General features: G+C 48.1%; 1 protein-coding gene across 2 annotated transcripts in view; it reads left to right on the top strand.

Moving 5' to 3' along the window:
• DDX1 (DEAD-box helicase 1) overlaps positions 1-21,050 on the top strand; it is a 795,552-nt gene that overhangs the window by 192,558 nt on the left and 581,944 nt on the right. The gene's annotated exons all lie outside the window — the stretch shown is intronic.

Here is a 21,050-nt window from a genome sequence, read left to right as displayed (position 1 = left end):
GTCAAATGGCCTGTAAGAGTCTGCAGGGAGCCAGGACAGCCAGTCAATTGGAGCCCAGTCTATGGAACTAAGGCGCTTTTTAGATAGGAAAGTCTTGCACAAAGTTGGAGAGTTTGTTGAATAAAAATCACTGTAGAGTCACAAGCTGTTACACTTTTGAAGGGTAGAGCTAAAGACACTTAGGTAAGTACCCCAAGTCAGAACAGTACCTTTGGTTAGAAGAAGAGTTGTCCAGCTGGCTTCTGTCTGGTTGCAGTGATGCAGAGCCTGGGTTCCTGGGCCTCGGTTGTAGGGACAAGAGGGAGGATGTCTGGAGGACTCCTGCCGCAGCAATTCGTAGGTCGACTGCCGCTATGGGCTCTTGTCAGATCAGCAGCACTTTGCGGTTTCAGCACTCGTTATCTTGGATACCGGTTGGGCTTCCTTCACTCCTTGAGTCCTGCACTCTGGTGAGGGGGACTAAAGTTCTGGTTGTCCTGCTTCTGGAGGGTCCTGCAGAGACTCGTGGAGCTTCTGGCCGGATCACAGACGTTGCACTAGACTACGATTTCTCGACCCGGCCACTCTGTTCCTGCAGCAGCAAAGTACAGCCCGTTGGGGAGGCTAGTCCAGTGGAGTTCGTCTAGGGGTTAGTTGGTCCCATTAACCCAAGGGAAGAAGTCTCCCCTTCCGTAGCTTCTCTTGTTGATTAGAAAAAGTAGTTCCAGCCCAGCAGCAGGGCATCACCTGGCAATTCGAAGGTCCAGGAGGATGCAGCAAGATTCGTTCATGGTTTCTTCGGGTTGTTCATCCCAGTTGCCGGCTCTGTCTTCAGTCCCAAAACACTTGCCTTTTAAGCGGGTTTTTCCCATTCATGCACAGCCTAGCTGTCACTCAAACAGCAGGGTGGCAGCCAATCAGGACTGGGTGCATTCAGGCATTCCTAAAGACCAAGGACAGGGGTTGTGGGAACCTCCCTCACTTCCTGACCTTCCAGACACATGAGCCAGAGGCGGGTGTCGGTACTGAAGCCCGGCCAAAGGAAAAACGAACGAAGGGCTCAAACCTGGCTTGGCGCGCAAGGTAAAACCCAAGAAAGACATCACAAACAGAAAATGGCGAAAAAAGACTGGGGCCATTTTGACAAAATGGTCACCCATGGCTACTATACTGCAGCTGAGGATTGCCTGCGGTAGAAAAGCACAATGGAAGGAAAATTAAACCACGGCCACCAGCCATTAATTGTAGTGAGGGTAACATAAAAAATGTTACATGAGTAGTTAGGAAAAGGGGCCACTAAGTAACCCCAGCACTCCACATAAGATGGTGTGTGCTGGACCTACAAAGAGAAAAGGTAAGTAAAGTCAATTTCACTTTACTATTCTTGGGAGCAGTAGTTCACACAAGAAAAGGTCACACAAGAAAAGGTATTTAGACGTTATGAGAAATCTAAAGGATTTCTCTGCGACACTGGACTGAAGGTGCTGTGTGACACCATACAAAAAGTAGATAACTATGGGGTTTGTCAGACTCCAAAAACAAAGGAACCACATAATCCAAATTGGGTCAAAATGCGTGAGCGTGAGAAAAAGGGCTCACTCACTCCAGGGTAAACATTAAAAAGTCCTTAACTCCAGCAAAAGAGCTGGGGGGGGTCTCTAAGGTGGGAGGAATTGAGCACTAACATGAAAATTCTACCTAACCTTGGAGCAATCCAGCGCAACAATGCTGGCCATGCTAGACATCCTGGCCAAACTCTTTGCTAAAGTTCCCCTTGTCGAATTTAATGAATGGATACGAGAGTAGAGTATACTGTCTCCAAATCAAATTTGATTTGGAAAGAACACTGAAACCACTCACAACCTCCTTATCCTCTGCAGTCGCATACACATGGAACAGATGTTAAGTCCCAGTTTATGTAGCATTTATCGATTTTTAGTTCCGCATTTGATACCGTAATGAGAAATAGACTATGGCTTGATATCACAGGATATCACAGGATATTCCAAGTGGTCTCTTGTCTATGTTGATGCTATTGCACAAAGGTACCAGTGTAAGAGTGTGCCTCGGTCAGATGAAACTATCCAAAACCTTTCCCACAAGTAGAGGAGTTGAGCTGGGTTGGATAGTCGTGGCAACCCTGTTTAACTAACCTGAATGCTCATCCGCTCAAAGTGGGAGCTCAAAAACTCCACTGGCTCGGATACGCTGATGTTCTACTCCTAGTCCACAAAATATACAAAAGCCCACAAACCAGCTTCCTTTATTCCTCTGTTATGGTGAGTTTTTAGATGCCTATAGACCTATTCATGTTTACCCTTTAACCATTCGTACCCATGTGATAGCAAAAAAATAAATATATTTTAATGTTTGATCAAAACCATTCACTGATCAGTGCATTAATCTAAAAACAACCGCATAATGAAAATACAGAAAAAAAGCATACAATTCAGGCTCTTTTCTACAAGAGTGGGCGGATAATCTCTATCCCTACCACTCCAATCTAGTAATACCCTCTTGATTTGTGAGGGCAAAAAACATGTGCCTACACTTCCAAAATGTGTTTCTAGGACCAAAGATGATTATACAAGAGATGTACATAAATCAATTTCAATTGCATTTCCTTTTGGTGCTGTCTTCAGGGCACTTAATCTTTTTCCTATGTTCCCATTTCTTTGTATGCCTTCACATAGTATTAGCCCTATTCGTACTTTTCTAAAATAACAAACAATTCTACTTAAAAACATGGTTATTACAACTTTCCGCATGACATGTCTATTCATCTTCACCTTTCTCTTTCAAAACAGAAGAATACATTTCTATTAGGTATCGTCATTATCCGTAGACATATAAATACTTAAGAATATTTATTTATTCCAAACATTCTCAAGGGAGCCGCCATTGCGCTACACTTTCTAATTCTTTGTCATTTCACTGATTATTACTCTCAGACTTATGTTGCAAAGTACCTTAATCGCTGCTCCTCGTGTTTTACAGGTAGGGCAAATCACCCTTAATTTTCTTTTTCTTTTAAGGAACCTCCATCGGTACAAATCCCCTTGCTGCCAGCTTAGTTCTAAATATCAAAGGAAAATATATATATTTCTGATGTTTGTTAATCTGCTTAGAATCACATGCTGTGCATAGGTCCGACATCCAGTGGTCACTGCGGAGTATTGCATTTTGTTTTTCGTAGTCGAAAAGGGGACGTCGACAGGGCGTGTCTGTAACACTATCCCTATAGTGACGTGCATTGTACCCACAATCCCTCACGCGTCGAGGTCCCTCAGATTGTTTTTTTCCGCCCAGTTTCTGGTCGCCTTTCGCGGAGCTCCTAGAGAGACATTGCTAATACTTGCCACGGACCTCGGTCCTTTGTTATACTTAATATATTATTAACGATCCCTCCCCTCGACGTTAGCTGTGAAGCTGTTTCTCCGCCGAACAGATTTTCGACGGAGAGGAAGAGCGGAGGAGATCCTTCGGCGCTGCCGAACACGTGGCCTGGCCTCGACGGCCAACATACAGTAGGGAGAGTGGGGGTTCGAACTTTTATCTTCTCTTTGAGAATGTCTTTCTTTCTCCCCTTTCTTTCCCTTGGGGTTGTTATCGCCAGCTATTATTGCCTCAGCTATGGAGAGGACACCTTTTAAGTTCTGCCCACGCTGCAGGGGCAAATATACTTGGAAGGATAAGCACAAGCTCTGTAATCGTTGCTTGCCCCTCGATCACAAAGAGGACAGCTGCGCAGCCTGCAAGCTCTTGAAACCTAGAACCCTTAAAGAATGAAGGGTTAAAAGGTGGGCGGACTACGCGATGTCGAAGTCAGTTTCCTCACCCGCTGCCGCTGTTACTGAAAGTGACGAGGAGGGCGATAACTCGACGTCCGTTACGGAAGTCATGAACCCCCAGAAGGAGCGTTCCCGCTCCTCGACGTCCGTCCCCGGCCCCGACGGGCTCGGCTCACGCCCTGCTTATGGGGATGAACACCCCGGCGACAAGGACGCACATAAACCACATAAGGCTAAACATACAACCCACGGCTCTTCTTCGTCGAGAACGAAGGATCCATCAGCGCCGAAGGGGACGCAGGGCACTCCGGCGTTTACCGCAGACCGTAAAGGTCTCAAGCCCCACCCGCAAACGCAGCCGCGACCAGCGATTGGGCTTTCATCTAACACGGGCGCTACCCCAAAAACATCCGACGTAACGCTCCATAGAGCGGCCGTCGAGGTACAACGCACACAACGTCGACACCAGAGCCCTCGACTGACAAACTCGTTGTCGAGAGCCTAGCGAGAATTGTCTCCGAAGACAAACGTGCGCGGATGACGAAACAAACGTCGAATACCGCGACGAAAAAGCACAAAGGTAGCCAAGAACTGCCCCTTTCATCTAAGGACGCTTCTGAACTACCGGAGGGCTTTTCAGAAGGAGACGGTAACCTCTCGTCGACGTTGTGGGAGCGTTCGAAGCGGTTCGAAGGTGAAAACACAGATTTCCCCCCTCTAGACTATTCAGGGGTACCCCATGAGACCCTTGAAAGACTCCATTCTTGCATGGAGAAAATGGAAAGGTTTCTAGGAAACCAAGACCCACCCACTCACAAAAGACAAAGAGAATGGCCCCAGGATGACCCTAGAGTCAAGATTCCTAGGCTGGTTCCCCCTTCCACAGATGTATATGACCTCACTGAAGAGGAGCAATACCTTCAGGAAGATGAGGAGTGTTTGGGTGGGCAAGAAGAAGAACTTGAGGAAGAGGGGTTCGAAGAAGATCCTTACACTAATTTCGAAGAGGATACAGCTACATCGCAGCCCTGGCAATCCCCGTCAGTGCAGCTGTGGCAATCCCCATCAGTGCACTCAGACCCTGATGCCTTTCACCCTTCTCCTCTCAAGGATTCACATATTGGGAACTCCTCTCCCATAGATGACCAACCTTCCCTCAATGCACTATTGCGCAAGGCAGCAGCGCATTTTGAGCTTGACACAGGGGAAGCTCTTCCAGACATAGACTTTGTAGAAAGAGTTATTAAAGAAAAAGCCCCTGTTAGCATGTCTATTCCACTCCTGGCTTCTATTAAGAGAAGAATTTCTCCTTCCCTTTCTAATCCAGCTTTAGTAAGAGGGGTCAACCCTAGAATAGAAAGGCTCTTCAGCCCTTCATCCTCTGACCCTTTATACATCAGAGGACACTCTATTCCGGACTCCCTTGTAGTTACCAACACAAGGAAAAGAGCAGGGGTACCACTATCCACTAGTGAAGCACCACCTGACAAAGAAGGCAAGAAGCTGTACGCACTTGGGAAGAGAATCACGACCTCCGCCGCCTTCTCTACTAGAATTGCTAATAACAACTCCCTATTAGCTAGCTACGCAGATGCACAGTGGAGCAAGCTGCGCAGCGAGGCAGAGGACGCACCTGAACACCTGCGGTCACGTCTGCTAACTGTAATATCAGAGGGAACACTTGTAAACCAGGGCATCGTTAAGAACTCCCTAGATGCCGCTGAGACTGCTGGCCGATCCCTGGTTCAGGGAATACTTCTCAAACGACACGTTTGGCTACGCAATTCAGGTTTTAAACCCGAAACCCAAGCCTCCCTTATAAATAAACCCATAGAACAGACGCTTCTGTTTGGGAAGGCAGTTGATGAGGCACTAGAACATGCTAAGAAAGAGTTTGATACCATCAAGACTCTTGATCAAATATCTAGACCCCCTAACAGGCGAGGCTATGGTAATAGACGCTCCTTTCGTGGCCAAAGACAGCAGCAAAACCAACAACAATGTTACTCTGCTACCAACTGGCCCTCTAACCAGGGTAACACCCAGTTCAGTCAAAGAGGCCAACGGCGTGGCAGAGGAAGAGGTCGTGGCTCCAGCCCCAGAGGTTCCACGCCCAATACCAGCAAATGACCCGAAGATTCGGGTCCCCTCCCATGCATCACCGGTCGGGGGCCGGCTAACATCGTTCCTATCAGCATGGGAGGGAATATCGTCAGACCGATGGGTATTATCAACCATAACCCACGGATACTGCATAGAATTCAACGGTTACCCGAAGTACAAACCCCCACGAAACCAACGCAGATCACCGGAGCACCTCACCATTCTTTTACAAGAAGTAAAAGAACTGCTGAAAAAAGAAGCAATAGAACCTGTCCCCCTATCTCAGGTAACAGAAGGTATTTATTCAGTGTACTTCCTTGTACCCAAAAAGGACTTAACCATGCGCCCTGTATTAGATCTGCGCCCAGCGAACAACTTTGTCAAACCACAGAAGTTTCGTATGGTGACCTTGCAGGAAGTAATCCCACTGTTATCACAGGGGGATTACATGACAACGCTAGACATGAAAGATGCATACTTTCATATTTTAATGTTGCCAGCACACAGAAAATACCTCAGGTTCAAGATAGAGAACAAACACTACCAATTCAGAGTACTACCCTTCGGGATAGCTTCTGCTCCAAGAGTATTCACAAAAGTACTGGCAGTAGCAGCGGCCCACCTGCGAAGGCTATCCATCCCAATATACCCTTACCTCGACGACTGGCTCATAACCGGGGATTCTTACGAAACATGCTTCTCCAATACCCAAAAGACCGTAAACCTTTTGTACCAACTGGGCTTCTCCATCAACGAAAAGAAGTCCAGCTTAGAACCCAGCCAAACCAAACAATTTTTAGGGGCTCTAATTCAAACAAAGGACGGCCTCGTCTTCCCCTCCAACTAGAGGGTCCAAAACATGCTGTTTCAGATCCCCCATTATGTAACAGGTCGTGAGGTGACGGTACGCAAAGCTATGCGCTTGCTAGGGATGATGGCGTCATGTATTTATTTGGTACCTCACGCGCGTCTGCGCATGCGCCCAATGCAGGAGTGGCTCAACAGCCAGTGGTGTCAGGCCAGCGGACAATGGGACGATCTAGTGGTGGTCTCGCAGGCCTTAGTACTTTCGCTGAGGTGGTGGACAAAAGAAAACCTGCTAATAGGGAAGACTTTTGCCACACCCGCGGTAGAAGCCACTCTAACCACAGACGCATCCCTCACAGGATGGGGGGCTCACCTATCCCATCAGACTGCTCACGGAGCGTGGACTCCGAGCTTAGCATCCAAACATATAAACCTGCTGGAACTTCTAGCAGTGTTCAAGGCACTGAAAGCCTTTCAGAAACACCTGCAAGGAAAGACAGTGATGGTCCTCACAGACAGCACCACAGCCATGTACTACCTCAACAAACAAGGGGGCACTCACTCTCCAGGACTGTCCAAACTGTCCCAGAATATATGGAAGTGGGCTCTCAGACACAACATGTTTCTACTATCGCAACATGTACCAGGGGAACTCAATCTGCTAGCAGACAAGCTCAGCAGAGACTTCCCACTGCCCGAAGAGTACGAATGGCAATTGCACGAAAACATCGTCTTAGACGTCTTCACGCAATGGGGTTTTCCGGAAATAGACCTGTTCGCAACTATGGAAAACTCACAATGCCAAAGTTACGCCTCCAGGTACCCCCAGAACCAATCCAAGGGGAACGGTATGTCGATTCAATGGTCAGGGAAATTTGTTTACGCCTTTCCCCCGACTCCCCTTCTCAACAAAGTGGTGCACAAGATGCACCAGGAGCAGGTTACCATGATACTAGTGGCCCCAATGTGGGCCCGGCAACCTTGGTTCGCTCACTTGATGGAGATGTCCCTATCTCCCCCAGTGAAACTTCCCTGCCCATACAACATGCTGTCACAAGACAAGGGCAAGACACTGCACCCATGCCCTCAGACCATGAACTTAGCAGCCTGGCTCCTGAGATCGTAGAATTTGGACATTTACAACTCCCTCAGAGATGTATGGACATCCTCAGGGAAGCCAGAAAACCAAATACTCGCCACTGCTATGCTAGCAAATGGAAAAGATTTGTCATCTGGTGTACAAATAGGAGCATCAACCCAATTGACTGCTCTCCTACTGACTTCCCAACTTAAAGTGTCGTGGTGGAAGATACCAGTTATCAAAGCCTTCATGGAAGGGGTAAAAAGAATACACCCTCCAATAGCTAACCCAGCTCCCGGATGGGACTTAAATGGGGTACTTTCTAGACTCATGGGCCCCCCTTTCGAACCCATGCACAAAGCAACTCTTAAAGACCTCACTCTTAAGACTGCTTTCCTAATAGCTATCACCTCCATTAGGAGAGTAAGTGAACTACAGGCTCTTTCTGTACTAGACCCCTTCGTAACAGTTCACAAAGATAAAGTGGTTCTACGCACACACCCAAGGTTTGCACCAAAATTCATCTCAAAATTTCATGTAAACCAGTCTATAGAACTACCAACGTTCTTTCAAAACCCTTCCAGCTTGGGAGAAAAAAGTCTGCATACACTAGATGTACGCAGAGCAGTCATGTTCTACATGGAAAGAAACAGACCACTGAGAAAGACTAATCAGTTCTTTGTCTCTGTGGCAGCAGGAAGAGAAGGAGATGCAGTTTCAAAGTCCACTATATCTAGATGGATTGTTCTATGCATCACTCTCTGTTACACTCTTGCTAAGAGAGAACTACCCTTCAAGCCAAGAGCACATTCCACTCGAGGCACTGGGGCTTCCATAGCATTCATTGCAAATGTTCCCCTTGAGTCCATCTGCAAAGCGGCTACCTGGAGTTCTGTGCACACCTTTACAAAACACTACTGTCTAGATACACACTCTAGATCTGACTCCTAGGTGGGACAGGCAGTATTAAGACATCTTTTCTCTACTGTTCCTTCTCATAACCCACCGCCAACTCCGGGTACTGTTCGCTAGTCTATGCACAGCATGTGATTCTAAGCAGATTAACAAACATCAGAAGACAATGCATTACTTACCGTAAAAGCATTTCTGATGGTTGTATCTGCTTAGATTCACATGCGCCCACCCTTCCTCCCCGCTCGGATGGAAGGAACATAGACACCTTTTTTATATATTCTCTCTTTTCTGTACTCACTCACGTCTAGAAGGCTCCCTCAGGGCAGAAAAATACAAACAGAGGGACCTCGACGCGTGAGGGATTGTGGGTACAATGCACGTCACTATAGGGATAGTGTTACGGACACGCCTTGTCGACGTCCCCTTTTCGACTACGAAAAACAAAATGCAATACTCCGCAGTGACCACTGGATGTCGGACCTATGCACAGCATGTGAATATAAGCAGATACAACCATCAGAAATGCTTTTACGGTAAGTAATGCATTGTCATATATTCCGATGTTACACACAAGAGGGCGGACTGTCTCTATTAGTACCTTTTTAATATGCCGCACGTTTGTGCTTACCCAGCTGCACTTGCTTGAAACAAGATCCCTTCTCGTGCTTCTCAGAGCGCATGGGGTGTTTGACTTTTCATGTCGCTGCAACTGTTCGCGGCCACGTCTAAACCTTCCCGCAGGCCTATTTAAATAACCATAGGGTAGGTATCAGTCAAAGGGAACAGTTTGGAACCCAACGTTTGCTCCCATGAAAAACCAGTGCTTGAATCTCACCTGGTGAATCGTGTCTCCTACGACTCTGTGTTTCTTTTTCTCAGCTCTGCGTAGCTTCGTTCCGGGAAAAACAGAATGTTCCCTGCATCTCTCACGTGACACTTAAAAAGCGTCCTACGTGGTGATGAGTAGTGTATCCAATTCAATCTGCATGTCTCGGCGTCTGCCATCTGAGAAGGTTGTACGAACACCTAACACTAATGGTATGCATTTGTTTCTATTGGATGTTTAAGAAATAGAAACAATGGTTCAGCATACACTGTGATCAAAACAAACTAATATTACACAGTGAATACTAAATCGGGGCACAAAGGCTTCAGTTATCTTGCCTTCAAATAGATCCCGAATGGGGTTGAAAATTGCAGATAGCCTTGCACTTCCTTATTTTCAATTGTTTATTATTTGTGATCAACAAAAAGGGGCCCATTCAGAGGCGCCCCAATAATCTTGCTGATCTCAATGTCGTTTTTTCTCAAGTCGATCCCAAATGGGACAGTTGAGAACTGCGGACGGCCTTGCATTTCCTTGTTTTCCATTATTTATTTTTTGTGATGGACAAAAAGGGCCCATTCGTTGGAGATATTTAAACAGTCTTTCACTGTATTTAATGAATAAATCCATTTCTGTTCAGCCTGCGTCAGCTTGAGGTCTCTGTTGCCCCCTCTGGATTGGGGAAGAATCATTTTGATGATAAACCAATGGATATCATCTACCCCATGATGTGCCGACTTGAAATGTGCCACCAGAGGTTTTTCTGCTACGCAGTTCTTCACACAAGATCTGTGTTCACAGATCCTTTGCCGTATGGGCCTCTTTGTTTAGCCTACATACAGCAGTCCACATGGACATTTTATGCCATATACAACCTATTTCGAGTTACAGTTGGTAAAACTCTTTAAGTTCCAAATTCTGCCTTTCAGATCTACACTTTTCAGATCTGTTGTTAATTTACATATGGAACATTTTCCACATCTGAAGTGGCCCACTACTGGTGGTAGACCCCAGAGTGTTGATTATTAACCCTGGTCCCTGGTGGTCTACATGTATGGACCAATTTGTCCCTCAACGTGGCTTATTTAGGGTGAAATCATGTTCCAGTGTTTAAGTATGCACCTGCGCAGATCGTTACTTATGGGAGAAAATGTGGAGACACATGTAATTTTCTCTTCCTTTATTCGTGGTTGTGGCACCAAACAGGACTGTCTGTTGGCATTTTTAGCTCTTCATCGATCGCTGTACAATGTATGAAGGATAACCTCTGGCTCTGAGTCTGTTCGATAGTTCCTTACTGTTGGTCTCAAAATCTTCCCTGCGGCTACAGTTTCTTCTTATTCGTAGAAACTGGCCGAAAGGTAAGTTCTGTCGCAGAGATAGAGGGTGAAAACTATCAAAAAGCAATAGTGTTTTTATCTGTGACTTTTCTAAAGAGGGTAGTACCAAACTTAGTATCTTTATAGATCTCAAGTTCTAAAAACGCAATCTTGTCGACATGTGAGTGCATTGTAAAATTGATGCACTGCTCTTGGTTGTTAAGCCAAGTCAAAAAGAGTTCAAGCTCCATTTGGTCACCTCCCCACAATATGAAAACGTTGTCGATCTAACGGACCCACGTTTTCATGAGGTGTTTAAATGGGTTGTGTTCAGCGAAAACAGAATGTATCTCCAAGTCATCCATAAAGAGAGTGGCCAAATCCGGGGCAAAGGTAGAGCCCATGCTGGTGCCATGTTTTTGTAAATAGAAAGTTTCATGTTCTATGAAAAAATTATTGGTCCTAGTCCATACACTGAGAGGTCTGCAGATTATGCTAGATGCACTTCTTGGATATGCGGAAAGCTACGGACTCTGCATTAATATCACTAAAACAAAGATCATGGCCCTTACCGGTAAGAATAAATGCAATGATGACACAGTGGTGCATTAACAAGTCTGTAGTTGAATGTGTTGGAGCATATAATATCTGGGAGTCATTGTGGACAAAAATCTTAATTGGAAGAGACATTGGAAAGACGAAGGAGATTTCTCACTATCGTGCACACAATTAGTTATTTTATTGGCAGACCTGGTAGTTTCTCTATGAAGACCATCCTGCAGCTTTAGAAGGCAGAAATAGAACCAGTTTTGCTTCTTGGAGCATAGGTATGGGGTCACAAATTGATCGATGAGTTACACAAATGTGAGGCGAAATTACTTGGGAATTTGTTTCGTATGCCTAAGGTTAGGGAGAATTCTCATTTCTGTGCTAAGTCCCTTCAACCTTAGAGACCCCCAGCTCTTATGCTGGACTTTTAATTTTGACCCTGGAGTGAGTGAGCCCTTTGTCTCACTCATGTGTTATTTTCCTTTTTTTTACTTGATTGGATTAGCATTTATAAAGTAAACCAGACATTTTCATAATAACAGAAAACATGTATAACCCACAGTGATCAAAATCGTCTAGATCTACCAATCCCCCCCCTCCTTCTCCTGCACCACCGCACTCACTTCCCCCCAGCCCCACATCCAAATCAACTTTTATTCAGTGGTGCAAGTTTCATCTATCACTCTCTCAGATCCGAGGGTTCTCGTATTGTCTGTATATCTCCCTTTTCGGCTCCCAGCCGGGCCACTCTCCTCTCCACTCCCTTCCACTCCACACTCCCCCAAGATCAGTCTACATGGCTGTTGGGACATGTGCTAATTCCCCTCCTTCTCCTGCACCCCCCTCACTTCCCCCCAGCCCCACATCCAAATCAACTTTTATTCAGTGGTGCAAGTTTCATCTATCACTCTCTCAGATCCGAGGGTTCTCGTATTGTCTGTATATCTCCCTTTTCGGCTCCCAGCCGGGCCACTCTCCTCTCCACTCCCTTCCACTCCACACTCCCCCAAGATCAGTCTACATGGCTGTTGGGACATGTGCTAATTCCCTCCACCTTGGAGACCCCCAGCAACTTTGCTGGATTTTGAGGACTTGATTTTTTTTTTCTTTGTCCCACTCTGTTTCTTTAGTTTGTGGAGTCTGACAACTCCAAAAGCATCATCTTTTACATTGTCACCCAGCACATTCAGTGCAGTGGCACATGGAAGTCTTTGAGATTTCCCAAAGGTTTAAATAGCTTCTCTGGGATAAGCTACTGTTTCCCAGAGCAGTAAAGTGAAATTGACTTTACTTTCACGTAACTTTCTAGACCCAGCACTCACTATCTTACAATAGGGTGCTGGAGTGGGTTACTTAGTATCCACTTTATCTAGCTTCTCATGTACAATTTTTGGATCTGCGTGAAAAGACCGAATTAAAAAGTGAGTCCCAAAAGTCATTTTTTTTTTTTTTACTTTATATTTCCCATTTGTTCGCATATATATATGTGGGGGGAGACCCTAAAGCCCCCCCCACCTTATCCCTAAGCATTTTTTTAACAACTTTAACTCCCCAATATATATATATATGCAAACAAATGGGGGTCGGACTTTTGGGACTCGGTCATTTTGGACGAACTCCCATTTTTATGTTAAGCTTTCCTCAATGAATGGCTGGTGGCAGTGGTTTACTTTTAACTACCGTGGTGTGCATTTTCCATGGGCTGCATTTGCAGCTGCAGTAAAGCACCCAAGGGTGCCATTTTTGTCAAAATTGCCCCAGTCTTCTTTTTTTCTCAATTTCTTTGCAGAAAGGTCCTTCTTGAGATTTATTCTGCGTGCCAAACCAGGTTTGTTCGCTTTGCCTTTGGCGGGATTCACGAGTGAAGCCTGCCTCTGGCTCCCGGGTGCCTGCTTGCGGCAGGAAGTGAGGGAGTTGCCCGAAACCCCTATACTCTGTAGTGATTGGCTGTCTGACTGTCTGGCAAGGACAGCCACTCTGCTGGGTGAGTGGCAGCTAGGCTGGAATGAATGGGAGAGAACTGAATAAAAGGTAAGGCTTTTGGCTTGGAAGGCAGTCGACCACTGGAACGAAAGAACCAAAGACGAGGACATCTGCTGCAACTCCTGGTCCGTTGAAGCCCTGCTGCCGGTCTGAATCGTCAAGTTCACCTTGACAGAGAAGCCCTGCAAGGACGACTTCTCCCCTTGAGTTGTTGGGAGCAATCAACTCCAAAGTAAGCCACCTGGACATCCTTTTCGGAGCTGGTTGCATGGAAACCGTATAACCAGGGAGAGGGACACCAGCTTCTGTGCGTTACTTACAGCCACCAGAATTGAAGTTTGCCAGTTGCAAGATTTTGACCAGTCCCAGTGCAGTGCAGGAATCCCCCGATGCCGTCAATCTGGTCCCCACGACTGAGGCACAGGAACAGCAAGATCTGCAGTAACTGCCAGGAACAGAAGTCATCAGCTGCATCTTTTTCTTCATTGAAAGGTACTCTGAAATGAGACTGAAAGTACTTACCTCTCGCGGTGAAAGTGCTTGCAACTTTTGCAACTCGCTGGCCTAATCAGCTTGTGACCCAATACCACGTGGCTTTGGGTGTGTGTTCGAAAGCCGCACATGGCTTTGGTATGCAGCAATTAGCCGCATGTGGCTTTGGGCGTGCGCTTGTTCAAGAGCCGCATGTGCCTTTAGCATGCACCGGTCAGCAGCATGTGGCTGTAAGCATGCTTTTTCAATGCCGTTGCCAGCCGCATGTGGCCTTTCTACATGCGGTTCTCATAAGCCGCACGTGGCTAATTATACGGTTCCAACATGCAGGGAGTGGTTGGTATGCATGGCTTCAGGACTTGCAGCGTGATGGGGTTTGGTGCAGTTCCATGCACCTTGAGTCATGCCCTACTGTGGCGAAGCTTTGTGACAGCGTGCACACTTAGTTTTCTCAAGGGCAGGGGGGGTCTGTAGACTTTGGGCAATGCCCCCTGCGTGTAATCCCCTCTGCCTCTTCTCCCACTTAGCATGCGTCCCTTCTCCCCATTCGAGGCAGCGCCACGTATCTCAATGTTGCGAAAGGCCGGAATGGAGATTGCTTGGGGCGTGGCCCTTCGCAGTGTTCCCCCCGAGGCTGGAGCTCCGATGAATGCGACCGCTTGCTTTGGCGGTCGGAGCACAAGACCCGTGCTCGGATATTCGCGTATGCGCGTTGCCGTGCCACTCGCAACGTGGCCTGAAGAAAGTAGTTCCAGGCTCTAGGATTGCTGGGTAATGTAGTTTGCAGAGCTTTTTTATGCAAAGAGGGCAAAGAAGCGTTCTGTAGGACTTCTCTTCCAATGTCCTTTCTTTGTCTTTTTTTTTTTTTAAAGCCCTCCAGCCTCCCCCTTTTATTATACCACACACATTCTTGCTGAGACCCCTGATGGTCCTGTTCACCCTCATTTGGGGGCTCACACTCTGTGTCCGGCTTTCGCCGCTATTTTTGCCTTTTTTCCTTCCCCTGTTTCAGGCTTCACAGCGCTTAGTTGACTCTGCGGACTCCTCCTATGCCTGGGGCGTGGAATGGCTCAGCTCTTTACTAAGGTGGGCACATGCCCTAGTTGGAATCCCTGGAGGCCCACACCTACCAGATTCACTTGATGTCGCTGGGGTCCCACCGGTCAGGCCTGGGGGAGAGCCGACTCCTCTCCAGACCCCCCTAACCCCGCACTTGAGGTGTCCTTGTTATTGTCCTGCACCGAATGAATGGCGCCTTCTCCTGGTTAGGGCTGTGAGGGGGAGCCCCCACAAAGTGGGCACACGCCCCAGGTATGGACCAGGGGCCCACAACTTTGCAGGATCTCGCCGACTGTAGCTGTTCTTGGGATTCCTCCACATCCTGTCCTGGTGCTCCTCAGGTTTAATGTCCTCCCTTGTGTCCTTGCTCTGGGTCGCGCCAGTCTCCCCGCTGGGCTACCTCACTGCTCCATCTGTAGGGGTTGCGGTTTCCTTCTGGCCCACTCCTACTGAACTCTGGTGGGTAGTTGTATTGAGTAGCTCTCTCTCTTCAGGGGGGGGGAAGCTCCTCCTCCCCGCTTGCTCCTAGAGTCCTTTTTAAGTCCTTTTTCTTACATTTTTTTTTTTTGGGTGGGGCTGTGTTTCTCCGCTCTCCCTGGCGGGGTGCAGCCCCCCAGGCACAGGGTATCCTGTATAGGCTGGGGGGTGGTTTTCCTCCTCACTTGTTCCTAGTCTTTTGTAAGACTTGTTGTTTTTTGTGTTTTTTTTTTTTTACTTTCCCACTGGGCCTCCTGCCACCTCAGGCTAGCCCCCCCCCCCCCCCCTCTCTTCGGTGTTCCCTGCTCCAAACACTGTTTACACCCGCTTGTTGCCAGGCCTTGAGGCGCTCCTGGATGCTATGTGGAACGGAAGACATCTATCCTTGAAGTGAGTCGCTCCCGCTCCACGTGGTTCTTGTGGAGCACTCGCGGAGCTCACTAGAGGCTAGTTCGGCCTCCTTCTCCCTCACCGGAACAATCTTTCCCACTGCGGGGGACCCCCACTGTCCTAAGGTGCTTTCCCGCGGTGTGGCGGCAGAGCACTTCTCCCTTCGCCACCCGTCCCCCAGGCAGACCTGCTCCCTCCCTTATGCAAGCCACCCACCTGTTGGGAGGGGGTGGGGGGGAGGGTGCCCTCGCTCCCCCGGCGGTGCTCACCTCAAGTTTGTGTGGTGGAGGGGTAATGCAACCCCTCCTCCCCTCCACTGCCTTTGTTTCTCCTCCTGTCGCAGTCAATTTCGGTTTCGGCTATGACGCTGACACACTTTTCTCCATTAGTTGCGGGCTGACTCTGCTACTTTTTTCACTCATGAGTGCCGAGGCGGGGGGGAGGGGGGGGGGGTCATCATCCATTGGTCGGTGCTGTCCGTGGGATGTGGGGGGACAATGCTGGGGACTCAATCCACTTTGCCGGTCCCCCAGGTCGGGAGAGTTGCGCTGGTGCTGTATACATCAACATGCCCCCTGGTGGCCCCCTCTCATGTGTTTTGACCGTATTTGGATTATGTTTCTTTTGTTTTTAGAGTCTGACAAACTCCATAGCATCTACTTTTTGTACAGTGACACACAGCACCTTCAGTGCAGTGTCGCAGAGAAATCCTTTAGATTTCTCAGAAGGTTTAAATACCTTTTCTTGTGTTAACTACTTTTCCCAAGAATCGTAAAGTGAAATTGACTTTACTTACCTTTTCTCTTTGTAGGTCCAGCACACCCCATCTTATATGGAATGCTGGGGGGTTACTTAGCCCCTTTTCCTACCTACTCATGTAAAAAATGTTGTTACCCTCACTGCTTTAAATGGCTGGTGGCAGTGGTTTAATTTCCGTACCCTTGTGCTTTTCTACCGCAGGCTGAATCCTCGGCTCCAGTATAGCAACCATGGGTGACAAGTTTGTCAAAATGGCCCTGGTCTTCTCTTATTGCCATTTTCTGTTTGTGAGGTCTTTCTTGGGTTTTACTCTTCGTGCCAAGCCAGGTTTGAGCCCTTTGTTCATTTTGCCTTTGGCAGGCTTCAATACTGAAAGCCGCCTCTGGCTCCAGTGTGTCTGGAAGGGCAGGAAGCAAGGGTGGTTCACGAAACCCCCCCTGTCCATTGTCTTTAGGAATGCCTATATGCACCCAGTCCTGATTGGCTGGCTGGCTGGCTGGCTGTCCTTTCAGGACGGCCACCCTTCTGTGATAGACAGCTAGGCTGTGCATGAATGGGCGAAACCTGCAGCAATGATATGTCTTCTGTGCTCCTGAAAAAGACGCCAAATACACGGAGCTGCATCAGTCGCAAGGAAAACCTTTCCTAGAGCCTTTCCCGTTGATCCCTGCTGCATCCAAGGTCCTGTTTTCAGTCACCACGACAAGGAATGCACCATCCGGGTTTTTGGCTGCAGATCCTGAAGTCGTCCTGCTGCTTAATCTTCTTCTGTGCTGAGGGTTTTGGGTCTATTTAACCTAATCACATTTGATCTAATTTATTTGATTTATATATAAATGTTTTAGGTCAATTAGGCTAATACCTTGCTGAGGTACTGTGCTGGCTTGGGTATTTACTTACCTTAAGTCTCTTGTGATTCCTGTGTAGTTTTAGGGTGTTTTCTCGTCCAGTGCACCCAGGTCCACTGCTGGAATCCTCCTAGGGTATCTTCTGTGAAGCCCCTGTACCCTCAACTAACTCTAAAGTAATGTATTTACTTGTTCTAGTAGTCTTCCTTAGGAATGACTTTTGCTACTTTAGAACCTATCCTGACACTGCCTGTTGGAACCTAGAACCTAGTGACATTCCCTTCTGCCACTGAGAACACTCATGCTCCAAGTATAAGGTAAATACTTCAAAGGATAGGGCCTTTTGCCTAGAAAAGAGCGGACGTGTTTAAAAGTTACTTATTTGTAATAGAGTTGGTTGGTAACTGTAACTCGAGAGTGAACGGTTACAAAAGTTTTTACTTACCTTGATTGTGTGTTGCACTATTCTGAAAAGTATTTATAAGGGTAAGTTACTCACCTGTGAATTGGTTGTGCCTCTTCCCCACAAGTAATGCTTTTTGTTTCACTTCACTATTCCTGTTAGGATAAATGTATGAGTGTCCCCCAACTGGATCTTACATAGCCGGTAAGAGAGCTCAGCGGGTTGAGCGCTCGCTGCTGCAATCTGAGTGTGATCTGCAGGTCGCAGGTTCGAATGCCGGCAAGGCCAACTCCACCTTTTATCCTTCAAAGGTTGATAAATGAGTACCAATTTCGGTTGGGTGATATTGTATGTAAATATGTGCTCTGTAAAGCGCTTTGGATTAAGGCGCAATATAAATAACACATAATTATCAATATCTTCACCCGACTTGCTGTTGGCCTGTCCAGAATAAGTCTGCATTCGGTTTTACCTACCTAGATTAACTGAGTCATTCATGTGTAACACTGGGTTTTGCTTTCCCTGGTCTGTTGTAGACCGGCACAAATACAGTCTTAGGTTTACACCTACCTTTAACTTGATTATAGCTCCTGTAAAAAAGTGTATAGGTTTTACTTACCTTGAGCATAACTGTGTTAAACTAAAATAAGTTATTTATTGCTTCCCTTAGTATGTGAACTGAAAAGCAAATGTAATTGAATATTACTCCCCAAGGTCCAACTCCCCTAGAATAACTGTTATCCTGAATCAGAGTTATAGGTTTATACTGTTCCTACAATCTGTTTCACTAGAGCAGAAAAGTATATTGTCCAGTTAATATTACTGTGATTTCTTGCTCAGCGTCCCGGTACAATTGGTAAGGTCTACTACCCTGGTATTAAAGTAATCTAAAAGTAACTATTGTACTCCTGCGTCTGGTCCCCTATCCTCCATACTGCATGGACGTTCCTCGCTAGGGACGGGAGACAGAACCTTTTTCACCAGAAAAAACCTTCTTCCCCTTTAATTTAACAGGAGAGTGGGGGCATGGCACTGGGAGCATGCAGTTCCCTTGTCTCCGCCCACCGTCGCCACTCCTCAGTCCCCTTTTCCACATAGACTGGAACGGGTCGATTTAACCAGCACTCATTTTGTTTGGCTTCGGCATTGTACTACGACGTGCTCTTCCCCAGATACTTCTGTCTGTCTTCTTTTTATCAATCGGGCACTCTGTCCTCTGGCGCCACGCCCTTCCCCGGCGCATGTTGCCGTCGGGCTTCAGCAGGTGTCCAGCCTGCGAAGGGCACTTCCCTATGTCCGATACCCACGCTATTTGCCTCTGCTGCCTTGGCCCGACCACAGCTGGGAGGATTGTACCATGTGCAACGTGCTTACACCGCATGCTCTGAAGTTCAGGCTAGCTCGGTGGAGGGAGTGCTTCGAGAAGTCTTCTCCAGAGGACTTGAAGGACTTAGTCAGGCGTAAATTACGGCTCAAGGTAAGGCCGCTTTTTTCCATCGCACCCTGCAAGGGCATCTCCTTCCCAAGGAAACACCAGAGCGGGAGGAAACTTTCAGGTTATCGCACCAGCACTGGTACCGAGGCGATTTCAGCTACCGGCCGCCAGGCCCAGATGGTCTTTAGATCCTTCCAGAGGAGGTACAGAGGGACTGCGAGGTTCTTTTACAGGGTGTACACCCGAGGGGTTACGCCCTTGTACCAGCCTGATGTCCGAGGGGGCGCCTGCACTCAGCACTAGCGGCGATACTGCCAGGGGCAACATGCCTACCAGGCCCAGTCCTGAGGTGCAGAAAAGCTCTCATGCTCCACCCCCAAGAGTGCCAGAGGAGGACAGGCCCAGTGAGCCAAGACTTTGGCATGCAGCTCGACTGGATGGCCGCTCGTCCGATACCGCCCATGGGAACGGAGCAGGTGGGAGAACGAGTTATAAGGTGAGACTGGTGTCAACCAGGTACGTGGTCCACAGCTTATCCGTCAGCATTGCAGGGCAGGTTTACCCCACTACCGGTTAGACAATGTATGCACCTGCCTCAGCAGCCGCCCGCTACCCCGTCAACATCACCTGCCACCTTACTGGCATGTGAGGACAGGTTCTTTGAAAAGTTCCTCACTCTCATGAGATCTCCTCAGATGGGTGCCAACCTTCGGGATGTGATCCGGGACGAGCTCCCTTTGACCCCTGCGCCGGTTGTAATTCTCTCTATGGCTCCTGGGCAGCTCCTGCTGCTCTTGCTGGCTCCTTCGATTCCACCCCCCCTGCCTCCCACAGTGCAGGCGGTTCCACACCAGCCTCCGCTGCAGCCCCTGGCTTCGGTCCCCACACCGCAGCTCTCGGTGCCTAGCACTCCTCCACCCGGTCTGGTTGGCAGAGTACTTGGGGCTTCCTCAAACTGAGGTCGAACAACCGGAGGCGGGGGTCCTGGCTGAGGTCCTCGCTCTACGCCTTGTGGCTAGAACAGGGATCCTGATGCAGAAGGATTTTGTCGCCTTGGCCATATAAAGGTGGCATAAGCCCCACTCTGCCCAGCCTGTCAATTGGCGCCTCAGCACCAAGTATAGGGAAATAAAGGGGATCCACTCTTGCTGTCGCACACCCTCAACCGGATTCTCGGTGATCGCTGCAGCATCACTCTACTCCAAGCCTCAGTAGTCCTCGGCCACCTCGTCCTCTGCGCTGTTAGGCAAGGAGGAGAAGATCTTGGCTGCTTATGGAAAGCTATATTCCAACGCCTCACTGCACCTTCGTCAATCCAACCTGGATGCCATGCTGGCAGCTGTTGACCAGAGGTTTTGGTGGTAAATAGCTGACTTCCGGTGCAGAGCAGGCAAGTTTCAAGGCGGGATTGGCGGAGGCTAAATTGGTGGCACAAGACATCATGGAGTCCACCGTGGCCCACATTGACACGTCAGGCCAAATGCATCGCCATGGACATGAGAAGGACGGCCTGGCTTCGGGCTACTAAATTCAACCCAGACGTCCAGGAAGGCATATTGTACCTTACATTCGAGGGTGGTGACCTCTTTCGCTCCACCACCGATGAGGAGCTAGATAAAAAGAAAAACAGTTCCCAAACTGCAAAGTCTTTATCCTTCCGAAGGCCACACCCAGTCGCATCAATGCTCTGATAAGGGGCGGCCGTTCAGCGGGTTCCGGGGCTTCCAAGATCAGACGTCTAGACAGCCTGACCGTTGTGAGTCAGCACCGGCGCAAACAACAAAGGGGTGGAGGGATGGGCAAGGGCTTTGTTCAGTCCCCGCACCCTTTTCAG

This window comes from Ambystoma mexicanum, chromosome 4p (genome assembly GCF_040938575.1).
Source record: "Ambystoma mexicanum isolate Mex_15411 chromosome 4p, UKY_AmexF1_1, whole genome shotgun sequence".
NCBI lineage: Eukaryota > Metazoa > Chordata > Amphibia > Caudata > Ambystomatidae > Ambystoma > Ambystoma mexicanum.
Note: the sequence above shows the minus strand (reverse complement) of the source record. Positions and strands in the feature narration are given on the sequence as shown.